The sequence below is a fragment of the Argiope bruennichi genome, chromosome 6 (genome assembly GCF_947563725.1).
Source record: "Argiope bruennichi chromosome 6, qqArgBrue1.1, whole genome shotgun sequence".
In the NCBI taxonomy this organism is placed as follows: Eukaryota; Metazoa; Arthropoda; class Arachnida; order Araneae; family Araneidae; genus Argiope; species Argiope bruennichi.
In genome coordinates this window covers 96444461-96458890 of record NC_079156.1, presented here as the reverse complement: position 1 = coordinate 96458890, position 14430 = coordinate 96444461, and the positions used below count along the sequence as shown (strand labels likewise).

The window sequence follows — 14430 nt, the reverse complement described above, 5'->3', positions numbered from 1 at the left end:
GAGGCACAAGTTTAGCCTCTAAAATATCGATTCTTATTAAATTTTGAACTATATTTGTCTAAGAGTTGACCATTTATCAGTCTATAATTTCGAATACATCTAAATGCAATAAGTCATAAGCAGAATGACTTAAATTAATGTAATTCGATTATGTGATCTTGTAACTACACTGTAAGTCCGTGTCGAATGTTAGCTACAATCTATCTAAGAAAAGGCGTCCGATATGGTATTCTTATGATTAATTTAGAAAAATGTTAGATCTACATTAAGTAACAATCGCCAATGCTATGAAAAGTGCTAACGCCTTACCAAAGGTCAGCAATTTCATGCGCATGCTAAAGGGAGGTGGGGGGGGATAAATATTTATTGGAGAATAAGCGAGAAAGTTTCAGGGAGATAACTTCAGCTATTTAAACGATTATTTGCCTTTTTCTATTCAAAAAATTTTAGGAAACAAATTCAAGGAAAATTGATCTAATAGTCCAAAGCATCGTAGCGTGATAATTTATTTTTGATTCACCTACTTTTATTTCATTTTTAAAAGTTTTCCTTAATTATATAGCAACGATGAACTGCAAGAACAAAATATTGTCAACGTGAAACTAAAACAATAAAGAAATATTATTGTAAAAGCATTCATAATAATTTTATCTAATTTAATAAGATTAAGAAAAAATTGTTTGGAAATAAAATGGTGCAATTAAAAGGTCTACTTTTTAAATTTTAATATCATGCAAAAATAGATTTTCAATAATATATTTTCAAAATAATGATTCAAAATTATTGAAAAAAAAGAATGTTGACAATTTGAATAATTTTAAGTAAGAAATATAATTAAATTTTTCAAAACCCTTCCTTATTCAGTGTTTATTATCTAAGAAGTAACTACGTGCCAAATTCGGTATCTCTAGTTGCAATGATCTGCTATGTAGAACGTTTTGAATGTTTTTACAAATAATATGTCAGTCTATAAACATTAAGTGAACTTCAGAATTAAATTGATCAAGCTTATTATTACGATTATTTAATGCGTACACTGATATACGTTTTTCTGCAAATGAAGTTTTTTTTGTACTTATTGTTACGAGCTGTCTATCTCTGTTGAACTTTATAGAAAATCTATTTGAAAAATAAACTAATTCGCATTTTAAGTTATCTTTTTGTTTTGAGACTGCTCAAGGGATATCAAAAGCGAAGTTCTTGATTTTGAACAGCAGTCAAATAATATGGACAAAATTAGATCCAGTATCCCTCCGTCTGTAATAATCCATTTTGTTTTCAAATTAAAGATCATGTTTATAAGAGATATAAAGACTGCGGTAGAATGGTAGTAAGATCACGATCTCGGGACCAGATCCAAACCCAATTTCGTTCAGGATCCGTCAAGTAAGACAGATCCAGTGCACTCCAAATCCGCTGGGCCCAAATCCCTCCAATTGACGATGCACGGAAGTCTGGAAAATGGTGCGCCCTCTTCACCATCTGACCACGGCTCAAAATCATGAAGTATGTCCCAAAAATAGCCTTAGTGTTGCCTTCGTCTAACTCAAACTGAATTAGACAAAATTTAAAGTCCATCCATCTAATATTTTGCATGTTTGATACCACATATTCTGACATATGTTGTCAATTTCATGAATATAGAGCTCATAACAAAGAAGAATAGGCTACACGGGTGTTGGAACTCCTAAGTGGCATTCAATCTTCTTCTGTAGACTAAAAGTGCCTTGAGGCTCTTAAATAGCAACTCAAGAAAAAGTGTGAGGTATCTCTGATGTATAGAGGTCACTTGTTTTTTTGAACAAATAGATGAAACTGGTTCGCATTTTGTTTCTTTTAGATTGAAACCAGGAAAGTCTTCAGCAGTTATCTTAATCGCAGAGAACAATTCGTTTCTATAGCTAATTTACGAAGAATCATTATTATGAATAAAATATAGAATATGTGGTTTTCAGGATAATGGAGATTACTTATCATTTTGCTTATTCCTTATGGCAAACTAAATATATAATAATAACTTTTTGACTTTTAATTTTTGGTAAATAATTTTTAAAGTGTTCAGATAATGTTTTTTTTATCTTCATTCGTCGGAGAGCCTTTTCGTGAGCATTCAAATTTGTCTCACGATAATACTTTAAAGGAATTAGAAGAATATAGAATGCATTAAAGGAATTAGAAGAATAAAGCATATAGAATGCATTAAAGGAATTAGAAGAATAATGCATATAGAAATCATTAGAAGAATATAGAATGCATGAATATAGAATGCATGAATATAGAATGCAAGAATATGGAATGCATACATGAATATAGAATGCATACATGGATATAGAATGCATGTTTAGAAGAATACAGAATGCATACATGGATATAGAATGCATGTTTAGAAGAATACAGAATGCATGTTAGAAGAATATAGAATGCATACATGAATATAGAATGCATGTATGCATGAATATAGAATGCATGCATACATGAATATAGAATGCATTAGATGAATATAGAATGCATGAAGAAGAACATAGAATTATTTTCATTGCAATATTATTATCTAATATTCGGCTTATTATATCTAATTTTTAATATTAATGAAAATTGGAAGTGAATTGATATGTCGAAAATCTTTGCGCAATATCCAACACATGCGGTATCATGCAATATATGTCTATCGTCATTTCGAAAGGCCTTTAAATACATATTTTCAATATTAATGTAAATTTCAAATTGGATATTGCTGAAAGTTTTGAGCAACAGCCATACCATCAGACATCAAATAATACATCTGTATACTGTAGTATCAGAATGCCATGAAACATATATATTTTCAATATTATTACCATGGTAAAAAAATTTTAGAAGCGAAAGGATATTGCAGACATTTTTACACAATTTTCGTCTCATTAGATATTATACAATAGACCTGTATCATCATTTTGAAATGTTATAAAACATATATTTTCAATATTAATACCAAGTTAAGATAAATTTTGAAGCGAATGGATATTTCGGAAATATTTTAAACGATTTTTGGCTTTTTCCCATTGTGGAGCATTTATATTTTTATATTCAGACATTATGTTATAGATCTGTATCGTCGTTCAGAAATGTAACTAAACAAATAATATTAACGTACAATAACTTCCATGAAATACTTGAAAACAATTCTATAAAGTGTTCCTTTTTAGTAAATAATTGAGATAACAATTCAAATGTATAGTAGAAATATTTAAGAACAGTTAATAATTTAAAAAGAGCTATGATATTTATATGGTTTTAAAATATTTCTGAAACCAAACGGAAAATGTTGCAACAGAACATTAATTTAAGGACTGAACATTTTTTAAAGCAATTTAATTTTCAGCAGAGAATATATATCTTTTAACTCTACTACTAATAAAAATAATGTATGTGTTGGCGCTCTAGACTAGACAGTTAGTTCCCACATTTCGTATATATATATAAAATTAAAATTTTTCTTACAACGGTACTGGCTTAATATTTGCGCAAGTGTGGTCTGAATTTTTTTCAATATTTTAAAAATATTCCTTTGCTCAATATCAATATTAGAATACATTGTTGCCCTAAGATTTAAAAAGTATTCGTTATTCCATTAAATGTTTATTCTGTTAATTTTCTTTCGTTATTGAAAGTTGAAGAAGAAGATTCTGTCTAATATTTATATTGTTTAGAAAAGGAATAAAAAAAGTTAATTTACGATACCGCGAAAGTTAGGAGATGGATGAATCGGACATATAAATTTTTATCATCATTATTATATTATAGGAATGGTCTCCATTAGAAAGGGGCCGCGGTGGCCGGGTGGTAAAGTCTCGGTTTCGGAACCGGAGGGTTTCAGGTTCGAGACCCGATTCCACCGAAGAACCGTCGTGTAAGGGGGTCTGTTGCGCGTTAAATCTGTCATGACCAAACGTCCTCCCGCTGGTGTGGTGCGGTGTGGAGAGGGGGGTGCCAGCTCAGGTGTCTTCCTCGTCATCTGACCGTGGTTCAAAATGACGAAGTCCGTCCCATAATAGCCCTAGTGTTGCTTCAAACAGGACGTTAATCAAACTAAACCAAACCAAATCCATTAGAAAGACTCATGTATACAATGCACGAAATGTATATAGCAAACAAAATAATACGAATTTGCAGCCTACAAATTTGACTGAATCATATTCACATAAAGTGAAATAAACAATTTAACTCAAATTAAATATAACAAGTATGAGTATCCCCGGCGAGCCAAAGTTTCGATGAAGACAATTAGTTATACATAAAGTTTCCAAACGGAAGAAAACAAATTATTTAAATAAGTAAAACCTACAGGGAAATTTCCAATAATCAATACTTGGAATATTATCGATTAAATGACTACTGATAGTTTATAATTAATTATAATTTTGATGAGATTTGTTATACATAAAGTTTATTACTGATTTATTAGTTGCAAATATTTGATATTTTGATTATTATATTTTGTTATTTGCAATAATTGGCAAGTTTAAATTAACTGTTTTTTGAGAACGAAATAGCTTTTATTTTTCTGTGTTAGTGTAAGAGGCTCTGTTTAAGGTCAAGTTACCTATTCTGTTAACAAAATGTTTCTAATTTCTACTAAAATATTTTGACATTTTCTGAAGTTATTAAAATATCCTCAATATTATTTGAAAGGTCCGAATATTAGGATATTTTAGTGGTATTATTGTAGAATCATAAAGTTAAAACAAAGTATGAAGTTTTAATTTTATTTTTGTTACGATTCTAATTTGATTTATCGGAATCGGACGAAGAAAATGAGTAGCAACACATATTAATAATAAACATACATTATACATATATTATTGAACAAAACAAGAAAAGTAAGTTAATTATTTATAATATAGATACTTGTAAATTCTAAGAAAAACATTCAATTTCAAAGGCGCTGTTTTTTTTATAACATTTTGCATTTAGTTTTACTGTAATGAGAGCTGTTGTGTTTAAATACCTGAGTCTGTGATTTAAATTTGTAATTTCACCAATATGTTTCACTCCCAAAAGTTTAATATTTTATTTTTAATCTAAACAATTTTACATTTGCATTTTTTTCATAATTATCGTATTTTTTTTAAAGAAGTATAAAGCAATTAAATATGAATACATCTAAATTTACCAAAAAAATTTTTTAGAATTTAACTGGAATTTATTAAATGTATAAAACTTTAACCAACAAATTTTATTGAAATGAACACAATAGATTTTCTAACCCACAAAATGTTTCAAAATTGAATGAAGGTACTCTAAAATGTTATTACAATTCTTTTTGTAAGAACATTGTTAAATCTTCTTTCTTATGTTAAACCTTCTTTGAAATTGTTAAGCAGCTTTATCAGCTTTTCGGTTTTGTCCAATACCTAAATAAAATGACATTTAAAAAGACCATTATCAACTACATGTGTTTGCAAAAACTTTATGGAATGTTACAAAAAAGCGCCAAAATTAAAGATAAAAAGAGAATATGGTAACTGCAACAAAAGTTAACTGATCGCTTACGCATGGGGAAAGTGTGACGAAAATTACATCATCGTCAATGAAGCAGATTGAAAAGCGCTCCATTTAGCTAGAGCCATCTGTCGAAAGGCGGAAGAACTAGAATTTAATGCAGTTTCGTAGTCGTTGTAATCGATATTTGCGTGTTGCAAATTTTTTAATTAAGATTGATTCGATATTTTAAAAAACAAAGCATATCTAAAAGCAATATCATTGTCTTCAGAATTTTTAAATAAGGAATTGAAAAAAAATTATTACAAATTATATTTTCTCGAAATAAAACTAAAGTACATTTTAGAATATGTTATTATTATTTTTTAAATTCTTTCTTACTTTATTATAATTATTCTTAAAAAATATATCTTCATAGAAATCTTAATAGAAATTTAATTGATAGCTTCGGAGTATTACAAAATAAAACAACGTTTGAATTCCAGAAAATGTTATTATTTTTTTAAATTCATTCTTATTTTATTATGATTATTTTTTTAAAAAAATATCTTCATCAGCAAAAATTTGATTGACAGTTTTAAAGAATTAGAACTTTTATGCATTCTCACAAAAACTTATCTAAGTTAAGAATATAAAAGTTAATTAATTTAAATTTTCTCTTGTTAATCAAATGTTTGTTTCATTTTTCTACAAACAGGTTGGCATTTTGCGTATACCATCTGTGGTAAGCTCTGCATGTCTTAGTCAGCAATATGTACCATCGTAGATATAAAAAGCGTTATCAAGTGTGGATATTTTGTAATAAGTAAAAAATGTCAAATGATTAAAAATCTCAATTAAATACTAATAAATATGGATATTTAATATTAATAAATTTGATATTTAAATAACTAAAATATCCAAAATTTATTAATTAATATTGGTCGAATGAGTTTTGGCGCAAAATTTGATTGCGTATGATGCTTATAATCGAGCCTTATTAGCAAATCATCACGGAAACAGCATTTCCATAATCGTAATTTATTTTAAGATTCAAAAAATTTAATATACAAAAAGAAAAAAAATTGATGCATTAATACGAATCCTACTAAATAATTTACGAATAGTTTTCATCCCAGATATATCATAAGCACTATGAAAATAAATCAGATGTTCAATTGTTTAGTTAAAGTAGCATACATATGTAAATAAATAAATAATAATAATAATAAAAAAAAACAAGCACACAACAAGAAATTGATTTTCCTGCTTCTGATTTTAGGAATATTTGCTTTTGGGACCAACTGATTCATTGGGAATAATGGTTATTTCACATTTAATTTAGTCCTTATGAACAACTTGATGTTTATTTTTCCATATTCAAAAAAAAAAAAATATTAAATTGTGATAGACATTAAAGATGTGCTGTTGTATTAGTTTTGCATATATTTTGTTCATTTTAAACATATGAACCATCCTAATAAAGCGAAGTCCCATGACGCGTGAAAGCGTAACACTTTCAGAATGATTTGTCTAATAACTTACACTGTATTGTTATTTCACTTTCTTATTCCTTAGGTAATCATTTATTTAAGGTAATACTCAGAAAAAGAATACACAGATATTAAAGAGGATTCTTCTCCCTTAGCTTTCAATACTAAGAGAAAACCACGATTTTAAATATTTGATTTAATAATAAAAACAGTTTGAATTTAATCGAATAATGAAATATTTTATTAAAAATCATAAAAAAAAATTTCTTGAAAATTGCTACAATTTGGAGAAAATTTACAGAATAATTAATTATTAAACACTTCATTAAAAATATAATTTTTTAAATTTTGAAATAGTGTAAAAATCAGCTTTGTCCAATAATATTTACGAGAGTATCGCGAAAAGAGTTAACATTTCTCTTACTTTTTAATCATTTAAAATTCGAATTAAAATTCCGCCTCCCCCTCAAAATTAAACCCGCAATCTTAAAAAAATATCGTCAATTAAAAAAAAATCTTAAGTATGCATTTTTACTTTTTAAAGTATATTTGTGCCAAATTAAATAACTCTAAATTTAATTAGCAAGTCCAGTAGAGCGACACATAAATACGTATTTATAATTAAAAGAGTAAAATTAAAGGTTTAAAGGCGCCTTTACGCGAATATTATTATTTTAACGTTTATTAATATGTATGAAAATATGTAAAATGATGATAAAATAAAATATTTAATCAAAATATAAATAATATTTAACTTAATTAGATTAATTTAATTTAATTTGTAATAATAATTTAAATTTTAATAATTAATAAAATTTATTTTAATTAATAAATTTAGCTAATAATTTATTCAATTTAGTTTAATTAAAATATAAAAAATATTACTAATAGTTAAATAGATAAACGTTAATATTAAATAATATGAAAATAGCATAATTTAATGATTTTCTTTTAATTATATTTAGCTCTAAAATTCTTCTCAGATTTTGTTTCTAATAAGGGAGTTTTAAAAGAAAATTGAATAAAAACGATAAGACAATATTTAGAAATGATTTCTTTAAGTTTAATTTTATCTAATAACTACAAGAACATAATACATACTAAATAATAATGCATATTGTTTTATTCAGTGGCGGATTTTCGATTAAGCCACCTGTCCCTGAAGGTCCCTTGGCTCTAGGAATTTGAATTAATAGAGGTTTTTAGCCTAGCTGCTCAATATATATATATTTAAAGAATGCAAATTCTATAGATTACAAAATATTAGAATGGTATAAATACTTTGTCAATATAATTGTTCAGATTCTTATGAGTTACATTTCCAGTATTTTGCATCTATAAACCGATCATCTGTGTAAATAATATTGCGCGCAAATGCCGATGCTGCGCCATCGCGCGTCATAATAAACAAATTTTGACACGTGACTTGTGACATACTTCTTTATGAGACACAATAAATAAATAGCAACATATTTATGTTCAAAAAATTGCTAAAATGAAAATATTAACCTGAAATAAATTATTAACATGCTGATTAAGTTAAAAATGTGTAGAAACTTTCAGGTAAATTGATTAGTTCATAAGAGGGGGTTAACTAATAGTATTCCGTGGTGGCGTAAAATGCTGTTTCCATTATGACAACTAAGATTAAAATTTATATTTCCGTTCTAGGAACTCTGTTGAAAATAATAAGGAAGAAGCAATTTATTGAGAGTAAACAAAGTTTTCCAAAATATTGTTTTATTCTGTTTTGTAAAATTGCGAATTCTGCCTTTTCTCCTAATTTTTAAAAAAGGAAAAGGACTAAGATTTTTTTTATTTGTTAGAGTATTCACTTTATTATAATTCCAAACATAGTATTCAAAATTAAATTACGCTAATTTTTCTTTCGCATAGGAAGCTGCCTTGAATGAAATGGCTAAACTTTTGAGAATTAAGGAGACTTATGGGAAACGATAGAGAGATTATATTTTGGAACAGAATTTGATTAAGACAGAACTTGGAAAGAAAATCTATTTGTTGTTGTTGTTGTAATTAAAATATTTTCGTGCACTATTCATTCTTTATTTTTGAGTTTGAATTGAAATTAAGCAGAACCTCTCATCTTTAGCTTTCAACAAAAGAAAAAAAAAATGGTTCGCTTAAATATTTGATGAAGCGGTGAAAACGGTTTGAATTTCAAAGCAGTAATGTAATCTCTAGTAGTCTATTACTCGAAAAAAATATTTTCAAAATATTGTCAAAATTTAGGTAAAATTTGCGTGACTAATAAATTGGTATTATCAAAAAGATAATTTTAAAAATTTTAAAACGGTGTAAAATTTATTTTTTGCTATATTTTTCGATGTTATTTTAGAAAAACGCCAAAACTCAGCTTAATTTTTAATTAATGAAGATTGTAGTTAAAATTAAAAAAAAAACTTTCCTTAGAGCACATTCCCACTTTTCATAGTATATATATATATATATATATATATATATATATGCCAAATTTTGTGGCTCTAGACCAAATAGTCTGTTATGTAGACACCTGTAGTCTGTATGCTCTCACGCATTCACGCACACGCACACACGCACGCACGCACGCACACACACGCACGCACGCACGCACACACACGCACACGCACACACACACACGCACACACACACACACACACGCGCGCACACACACACACACACTTTTTATTATAAGTAACATACATTCATTTTTATTATTAGTAATAGATTGAATGTGTATCATTAACGTTCATCCATAAGAATTTTTGATATATATGGGTTTATTATGACGGTTTAAACATGAAATTTTAAATACGCAACGATGATAATATTTAGCATGTGATCTTTACACCAAAATTATAGAAGCACATTTAATTCTGAGTCAAATTAGTCAACGAGGGAAAAGATTTATTTTGCATTTATTATAGATTTTTCTCTCTGTTCAATGAGGCAGCATATTTATAGAATTTCAAGAGCAAATGAGCTATTATTTACAAAGAACACAAATGATATATTAAATTTTAACTAAGGCCTTTTTTTTAATTTTTCCGTTGCTATTTGTTTAAAATGGAAATTAAAAGATATATTTTAAAAATTATAGTGTTTATTTATCTGTTCAACTCCTTTCGCTGTTTAAGAGAATATTGTATGAATTTTTAAATATTACATTTATTTATTTAGATGTTGTCATTCAGATCCGAAGAGAAATCTATTATTAATCTTTATTAAATCTATTTTTTTGCATTTATTTAGAGTTACTTTTGTAATTATTAATAATATTGCATAGAAAGTTCATTCTAATTGACGTCAACAGCTAATTTCTAAACTTAAGAAATGAATACATATTTTTCCCACATGGAGAAAGGTTGGTAAATGACGCAAACGAGGATTTTATTTTACAATGTTTGAAACAATAAATGTAGTATAAGAAAATTACAAATCTTCAACTATTAGTCATATTTTCTAAGAAATAATTTCGTTCAATCAAATTATATTTTTTTTCCAAAAAAAAGAAGCATAACAGTAATATGATTTAGTTGTTGAATCCAAATAAGACTGCTGAATTGGTTATTAGAAATAAATAAAGAAATAAAATAAAAAATAAAATTTAAATTTTGAAAAGTAAGAAAAAAAATTTGAAAAGTAAATAAAAAAAAGTAAAACTATTTCCCAGAAAACATTAAAAAGTATTGTTCTCGAGTGTAATGGCAATCTATAAAGTATATTCGGGTTTACGAATTGAGACAAAATATTAACTTCGAATTTAATTTTCTCCACTTTCCTTCTTTTAAAAATGAATCATAATAATGCATTTCAAACAATAAAACAATTTTCTTTCTTCGGATTCTGACTGGTAAAAAAGCAGATAGGCATTTTTTGATGAACCTGTTTCGACCAATAAAGTCGATTTTTTCTAAACATCATACACATCGATTTGAATTTTTTATGAGTTATCCACTTCTATATAACGCAAACTTAAATAAAATTCCAAATTTTTTTTGTCAAAACTTAAAATACGAAAGGAAAAATATTTTCCAAATTTTCTCTAATTTGGAAATTGGAGAAAATTTCAAAACTCTCTTATTTTTCTCTAGTGCTGATCTAATTATCATAAATTTTAATAGCTTATTTTTCATATTTTTATAATATCTACAACTTTTTAGATACTTTTTTTCTCAGATAAATGCTTTTTTTTATTTAAATGAGATAAAGAAGTGTTGAAATTTCTACTCTTTACGCCTTATCCATTAACATTTTAAAATACAAATGCAGATCCCGGTTTTAGATAGCCAACTTAACAATTAAGTAAATAAAAATGCTACAAACTATGCATATTTCTACATTTCTCTACTCTTCATAACAATGTGACTGGTCTATTTGTCACTCATATATTTTAAATACATAAAGTTCCAATCATTTGTGGTCAATACTGACAGAGTTATAAGCCTCAAATCTTTATCTTTTAGATGCTTCTAGATCAATTTAATTGCCATTTTGGAAAATAGCCATCTATCAATTCACGGTGCTCGCACGATGTGGCTGTTGAAATGGTCTATAATAAAAGGAAATTTAAAATTGTCAGTTTTTGATAGCAAAAGGGTTGTTAATTTGTTTATAATATTAGTGTATCAAAATATTTTATTAAATTTTACTAACTTGTTTTCTTATTCACAAAATTCTATGTTCTATAAACTCTGTAAAACTATATTCTATGTTACTTAAACTCTGTAAAACTATATTCTATGTTACTTAAACTCTGTAAAATTATATTCCATGTTACTTAAATTCTGTAAAACTATATTCTATGTTACTTGAACTCTGTAAAATTATATTCTATGTTACTTAAATTCTGTAAAACTATATTCTATGTTACTTAAACTCTGTAAAACTATTTTTTTCTTTCAATAATCTGCGTGACATTTTATTATCTAAAGAGCCTTGAAACAATCAGTTCTTTTTAGGAAAAAGAGATATTTTTTTGACAAAATCTGAAGATTCCTGCTTCGCGATTAAAAACACCCTTCAAACTATTTACAAATATCTCTGATCTCGGATACCACTGGATAAGAAGTTTTTGTACTCAAAATCACTAGAAATTTTGTTGCTGGTCCAAAATGGTAAATCGTCACACTTATGTATACAAAGTTATCAGGCCTATGCTTTGTTTTAACTATCCGTTGAGAAAAAACTTGTTTATTCTTATTATCATCATATTATCATATATTTTTTATCTCGTTATACTATCACCCATGATAATTATTTCGAAAAAATATTTACTGTTCTTTATTTTTTGACGTGATTAATAGATAACGTCTTATTATCATGTTGACAGAATATCAACAAGATAAGATTTTACTATCAATTTTCTTAAGATATTTTTCAAGTTGAATTTGTCCAGATAACTGAAATTTTTTTGAAATTGTTTTAAATAGATAGCTAATGTAAAGGTGATAATTAAGAGATATTATATCACAAGATAAAATGTATATGATAAAGATATTAAAATAGATAAATTATACAGTATTCAATAATTTACTGTTTTACAGTAATTTGGACGGAAATTATGTTATTTATATGATATTATTGATGGTTGGAAATTTTATGATATTAATTCAATATTAATTCCTTTTTATTTAATTTCAATTTATAAATTTGATTTAATTTCAATTTATAAAGCGTTGATTCGATATCTTATGACGCACGGGCATGGCCTTTGAGGGTTAAATCCATTTCCAAAGAATATTACTTTCGCTTGAAATGGTGCAAAAAACTTTTGAAATTATCTATTGAATAGTTTCTTCATTAAAAAATGACCCTCCTTGTACTGAATAATTGAGAAAAATGAACTGGTCAACGCACTACATTTCAAGTGGGTTGAATTTGTTCACGATTCAAGGTTAAAAGCACTTTTGAGTCATTAACCTTTTCTTAGAGTTGAACAAAATATTCATTGATTTTTAAAAAATAACGCTTTGATTGAGGACAAAATTATTTTTGATTCATTTTATTAAACGAAACGATACATTCGGATGAAAAAAATGATACAATGAAACAATTCTTATTTTCATCTGTAAAAATAAGAAGTGTTGACATAATAAAGCAATACAGATGTTTGATTACTTTGAAAAATTTCTTTAAAAATGAATCAACTACCCAAAAGTTGCTTAAACTCTATTTGAGCAGGAACTTATTTGAAAAAATAAATTTCCTTGAGCATGAAGTTGGCAATTAAGATTCACATTTTTTTTTTTATGGATTAAGAAGATTAAGAAGTTCATTATCATATGATAAATGAATTAGATATTTTCTAACATGCAGTTTAAAATTCTGGTATAACTTCCAAAATCAAATAATGCATATATAAGTGAAGATCTTAAGATGTCATTTGTATAAATTTATATACTTTTATAGCCTTTTGTTCATTAAAATTTCTGATTTTGATTTTATCGTTTCTATGCAAACAGAATCTTTTTATTTTCATCCATTTAAAAATTATTAATTTTCAAAGTTGTTCTGTCATTCCAAATAATTCTAGAAAATAATAAAATAAAGAATAACCGGTGGGAATGGTCTCCCTAAAATATTCCTGCATACACTCAGATTCCAGAGAACGACTTGCATAGTATTTTATGAAATTAGTTACAAAGTTGTTCTGCCATTCCAAATAATTCTAGAAAATAATAAAATAAGGACTAACCGGTGGGAATGGTTTCCCCAAAATATTCCTGCATACACTCAGATCCCAGAGAACGACTTGCATAGTATTTTATGAAATTAGTTACAAAGTTGTTCTGCCATTCCAAATAATTCTAGAAAATAATAAAATAAGGAATAACCGGTGGGAATGGTCTCCCCAAAATATTCCTGCATACACTCAGATTCCAGAGAACGACTTGCATAGTATTTTACGAAATTAGTTACAAAGTTGTTCTGCCATTCCAAATAATTCTAGAAAATAATAAAATAAGGAATAACCGGTGGGAATGGTCTCCCCAAAATATTCCTGCATACACTCAGATTCCAGAGAACGACTTGCATAGTATTTTATGAAATTAGTTACAAAGTTGTTCTGCCATTCCAAATAATTCTAGAAAATAATAAAATAAGGAATAACCGGTGGGAATGGTCTCCCCAAAATATTCCTGCATACACTCAGATTCCAGAGAACGACTTGCATAGTATTTTACGAAATTAGTTACAAAGTTGTTCTGCCATTCCAAATAATTCTAGAAAATAATAAAATAAGGACTAACCGGTGGGAATGGTTTCCCCAAAATATTCCTGCATACACTCAGATCCCAGAGAAAGCTTGCATAGCATTGGCGCAGAATAGTTACGAAAGTTTAATCTTTGGCTTGAATTTAGCATTTTTACTGACTTTATCATGTGATCCTTGGCGAATTGTTTGGCGAATAATCCCTGTCATGAGATCACTAGTATAAAAAAATTCGAATTTGTGTTCCAGAGGCGTCTTTCCCAA

The 14430-nt window shown here is 27.2% G+C and overlaps 1 long non-coding RNA gene across 1 annotated transcript in view; it reads left to right on the top strand.

Moving 5' to 3' along the window:
- Positions 1-8995, top strand: part of LOC129971131 (uncharacterized) — a 74535-nt gene extending 65540 nt beyond the window's left edge. Inside the window, exon 3 of the long non-coding RNA XR_008784765.1 lies at positions 8850-8995. This is a non-coding gene — a long non-coding RNA (uncharacterized LOC129971131). The remainder of the gene's footprint in view (positions 1-8849) is intronic.
- The last annotated feature ends 5435 nt before the right edge of the window (positions 8996-14430 follow it).